Raw genomic sequence first — 5,430 nt, 5'->3', positions numbered from 1 at the left:
TCGTTTGTAGTGACTCCGTCTGCACCAATCCTTAATTTCATTACCTGTTCCTTTACTGTTGTGTTTCTCCTGATGTGGCTGTGCAGTAATGTAGGATGTGTCTTTGCCTTGCTTGCGATGTCATTTTCGTATTGTCTTTCTGCCTCTCTTCTCAACATGAAATATTCATATCTGGCACTCTGGTATCTCTCTCTGCTCTCAATTGTCCTGTTATTTCTATAGTTTCTCCATGCCCTTTTACTTTGCTGCTGAGCTAGCCTACATCTCTGATTAAACCATGGGTTTCTCATCCTCATTTCATTGTTTTCCTTTTGGACTGGGACAAACTTGTTTGCTGTTTCCATGCACTTCTGCGTGATGTAGTCCATCATTTCTTGTGCCCACTTTCCCCTGAGCTTTGTTTTGTATGTTATGTCTGTTTGGAATTTTTTTATCTCCTCATAGTTTCCCTTTCGGAATACCAACCTTTTGTTTTCAGTACCCTTCCTCGAGTTCAATAACCCTTCTTCAATCAGATACTCAAACACTAGTACACTGTGGTCGTTCATTCCTTCTGGGGGCCTCGAATCAGATTTCCCTTATGTCGGTGTCGTTCAGAGTGAAGAGTCTCGCTGGTTCCTCATTTCCTCTCATCTTGTGGGCTCCCTTACATGCTGGCTTAAAACGTTTCTTGTGCACCTCCATTAGTCTGGCTCTCCATGTTTCCTCATCTACATGTGGTTCCTTGTTCTCCTAGTTTATCCTTCCGTGATTGAAGTCCCCCATGATGAGCAGATGGGATCTATTTCTACAGGCAGAAGAGGTTGCCCTTTCAATTATTGTGTTAACTGCCATGTTATTGTTGTTATATTCTTGCCTGGGTCTTCTGTCATTGGTGGAGGGTTATATATCACTGCTACTATTACTTTAGGTCCTGCCATTGTCATGGTGCCTGTTATGTAGTATCTAAATCCCTCGCAGCCCAGGATAACTATCTCTTTGAAACTCCATTCCTTTCTCATTAGTAGGGCCACTCCACCTCCTCTCCTTATTCCCTCTCTTTCCTAATTACTGTGTAGTCCTGGGAAACACCACATTTGTTATGATTCCTGAGAGTTTTGTTTCTGTGAGTCTGATTACATCTGGGTTCACTTCTTGTGCTCTTTCTCTGAGTTCACTTGCCTTGCTTGTGATCCCATCTAGGTTTGAGTACATGACCCTGAAACTGACTCTCTTCTGTCCTTTCTCAGGTCCTATTGCTTCTCCTGAAGTAGGGAAACAGTGAGGGACAGAAATGGGAGGGCCTATGAAGGGGGACCTGGGGGATTTGGGGTGTGCAGGGGGCTAGGCAGATCTGGTACAGGAATGGTGGTGCAGGAGGATGGGCTTGGGAGGGAGGGGGGGGGTTAGGGGAGAAATGAGGGCTTGGGGGGGGGGGTTGAAAGCGGGGAAGGCTTGGGGGATGAGGGGAGGTTCTGGGGAAAATGGGAGGAGGGATGGCTTGAGGGGAATGGGGAGCAGAAGAGGAAGGAGGGCTAGGCGGGGGGGGGGGGGAAGGAGTGCTTAGAGAAACGAGGAAGAAGGGAAGGCTTAGAGGAGTGGGGGTGAAGGGAGGGCTCAAGGGGGTGGGGGATACTGGAGGGCTTGGGGAGAGAGAATGGAGGGCTTGGGGGTGGGGGAGAAGGGAGGGCTTGGGGTGGGGAGAAGGGGGATCCTGGGGAGGGGGAAGTGGGGGGAGGGTGCCATTGGTGGGCACCTTGGGCACCAGGGGTTGGGGCATGTAGGACATCTATGGGGTGGCAGATGGGGGTGGTGCTACTCTCACTACGTCTGTTGAGCTGCTTGTGGAGGGTTCCCCACTCCCCTCTGGGATTGTAGGGCTCGGGGTTGAGGCTCCCTGATTCCTTTCTCTCTCCCTGCGCTCCCTCCTTTCTCCTGCTGCCCTCATTAGCTCGTCCCTTGTCATATTCTCTACAGGAATACTTTTTAGAACTTCTGTACATATGCTAGTCTGCTCCTCCTTTCTACCAAGTCCCCTTTTGTTCTCTCACTTGTGAATACCACCTTTATCAGTCAGTCACTGTCCTTATTGCACTGTCCGATCCTGAAAACCTTTTCAATATTTGGTTCAGCCCTCTCCATCTTTACCCCCTTTTAATTTAACAGTTTGACGTTCTGGGTATGTTGCGCCTCACTCCCCTTGGTGGATTTGGGCATTCCGTGGGAGCGTAATTCTGAAATGTGTATACTCTTTTCAACTTTTTTACTTCAATTCTCGTCCTAGATTTTTCAATTTGGTATTATTGTGTTCGCAATAGAATTCTCTACAGGACTAAAGGCATATAAAGTCCAAATGCCTGGCGTACCATTCGCAACAAACAGATAAAGTGAAAGCGTGTTACCCGGGAGCACGGCGCAAGAGCGATAAAATGTGTACACTCTTTTCACTTTGGTCACCACAGTTCTCGTCCTAGGTCTTTCATTTTGGTATCAATGTGTTCGCAATAGCATTCCCAATAGGAGTATATGCATATAATGTCAAAAACAGCGGCGCGCTCCACCCGCCGACCAGATGAAAGTTACCAGAAAGAGAGCACTAGGAGTCGTTACCGCTAAAGTGTTCAGATCTCATTAACCTCATTTTTGTCCTTATCTCTCCTCTCCACTGGACTTGTTTCTGTTTGTTCCTTAATGCCTACTATTATGCCTAATTAATGCCTATTATTACGTGTGTGTGTGTGTATGTGTGTGTGTGTGTGTGTGTACTCACCTAATTGTACTTGCGGGGTTGAGCTTTGTCTCTTGGTCCCGCCTCTCAACTGTCCGCCATCTCAACTTGAGATGTGTGTGTGGGTGTGTGTGTGTGTACGTGTGTGTGTGTGTGTGTGTGCGTGTGTGTGCGTGTGTATGTGTGTGTGTCTGTATGTTTTTGGTGTGTTTTGTTTGTGTTTGATGTGTGGTGTTTGTATGTATTTGGTGTGTGCATGTGTTTGGTGTGTTTGATAATTTTGTGTACATATTTTGTGTGTGTTTAGTATGTGTGTGTGTGTGTTTGGAATATTTTTGTGTGTTTAGTGTGTTTGTTTATGTTGATGTTTGTTTGTGAGTTTTTTGTTTGTTTGTGTTTGGCGAAATGGAGTTTTTGTGATCGTTATGTTTGTATTTATTATGAGCACTTATGTTTAGTGTGTTTGTGTGAGTGTTTGTTTGTGTTTTGTGTGTGTTTGTGTGTGTTTGGTGTGTTTGTGTGTTTGTGTCTTTGTGTGTTTGGTGTGTTTGTATGTTTTTGGAAAGTTTGGGTACGTATTTGATGTGTTTATGTGTGTGTTTAGTATGTTTCTGGGATTGGAATGTATTTGTGTTATCTTCAGGTTATCTTGAGATGATTTCGGGGCTTTAGTGTCCCCGCGGCCCGGTCCTCGACCAGGCCTCCACCCCCAGGAAGCAGCCCGTGACAGCTGACTAACTCCCAGGTACCTTATTTACTGTTAGGTAACAGGGGCATTCAGGGTGAAAGAAACTTTGCCCATTTGTTTCTGCCTCGTGCGGGAATCGAACCCGCGCCACAGAATTACGAGTCCTGCGCGCTATCCACCAGGCTACGAGGCCCCCTATTGTGTTTTGGTGTGTTTGTGTTTGTTTGTGTTTGTTTGTGTGTGTTTGTGTGTTTTTGTGTCTGGCATATTTGTGTGCTTGGTGTTTATGTGTGTGTGTTTGTGTTTATGTGTGTTGTACGTTTGGTGTGTTTGTCTGTGTGTGTTTGGTATGTTTTGGTGTGGGTTTGGTATGTTTATGTGTTGTGTGTGTGTTTGTTGTGTTTTTGTCTGTGCTGAAATGTTTTTGTGTGTGGTATGTTTGTCTGTGTGGTGTGTGTTGGTGTGTGTGTGTAATTACCTAAGTGTAATTACCTACCTTGAGGTGCTTCCTTACCTTGAGGTGCTTCCGGGGCTTAGTGTCCCCGCGGCCCGGTCGTCGACCAGGCCTCCGTGTAGTTAAGTGTAGCACCTACACTTCCTAAGTGTAGTTACAGGATGAGAGCTACGCTCGTGGTGTCCCGTCTTCCCAGCACTCTTTGTCATACAACGCTTTGAAACTACTGACGGTCTTGGCCTTCACCACCTTCTCACCTAACTTGTTCCAACCGTCTACCACTCTGTTTGCGAAAGTGATTTTTCTCATATTTATTCGGCATCTGTGTTTAGCTAGTTTAAATCTGTGACCTCTTGTTCTTAAAGTTCCAGGTCTCAGGAAATCTTCCCTATCGATTTTATCAATTCCTGTTACTATTTTGAATGTAGTGATCGTATCACCTCTTTTTCTTCTGTCTTCTAGTTTTGGCATATATAATGCCTCTAACCTCTCCTCGTAGCTCTTGCCCTTCAGTTCTGGGAGCCACTTAGTAGCATGTCTTTGCACCTTTTCCAGTTTGTTGATATGCTTCTTAAGATATGGGCACCACACAACCGCTGCATATTCTAGCTTTGGCCTAACAAAAGTCGTGAACAATTTCTATTGTATATCGCCATCCACATTTAGAAGCAATTCTGAAGTTAGAAAGCGTGGCATAGGCTCCTCGCACAATATTCTTTATGTTGTCCTCAGGTGATAGTTTCTATCTAGAACCACCCCTAGATCTCTTTCTTTATCAGAATTCTTTAAAGATTTCTCACATAATATATAGGTTGTGTGAGGTCTATGTTCTCCTATTCCACATTCCATAACATGGCATTTATTAACATTAAATTCCATTTGCCAAGTGGTGCTCCATATACTTATTTTGTCCAGGTCATCTTGAAGGGTATGACAATCATCTAAGTTTCTTATCCTTCCTGGATAGGATAAGAAACTTGATCTTAGAAAATTGATCTTAGCATCATCAGCAAACATGTTTATATAATTCTGCATACCAACTGGTAGATCATTTATGTAGACAATAAACATCACTGGTGCAAGAACTGAACTCTGTGGTACTCCACTTGTGACATTTCTCCAGTCCGATACATTGCCTCTGATCACTGCCCTCATTTTTCTATCAGTCAGAAAATTTTTCATCCATGTTAGAAGCTTACCTGTCACCCCTCCAATGTTTTCCCGTTACCAGATCAACCTCTTATGTGGAACTCTGTCGAAAGCCTTTTTTAGGTCCAGATAGATGCAGTCAACCCAACCATCTCTTTCCTGTAATATCTCTGTTGCTAAATCATAGAAACTGAGTAAATTCGATACACAGGATCTTCCAGATCGAAAACCATACTGTCTGTTTGATATTATATCATTTCTCTCCAGGTGTTCTACCCATTTAGTTTTAATTCTTTTTTCCAAAACTTTGACTATTACACTTGTCAATGATACCGGTCTATAATTAAGGGGGTCTTTCCTGCTTCCACTTTTGTAGATTGGAACTCTGTTAGCCTTTTTCCACACATCAGCTACAATTCCTGTAAACAGGGA

Source organism: Procambarus clarkii, chromosome 56 (assembly GCF_040958095.1).
Source record: "Procambarus clarkii isolate CNS0578487 chromosome 56, FALCON_Pclarkii_2.0, whole genome shotgun sequence".
In the NCBI taxonomy this organism is placed as follows: domain Eukaryota; kingdom Metazoa; phylum Arthropoda; class Malacostraca; order Decapoda; family Cambaridae; genus Procambarus; species Procambarus clarkii.
This window is presented reverse-complemented; position numbering follows the sequence as displayed.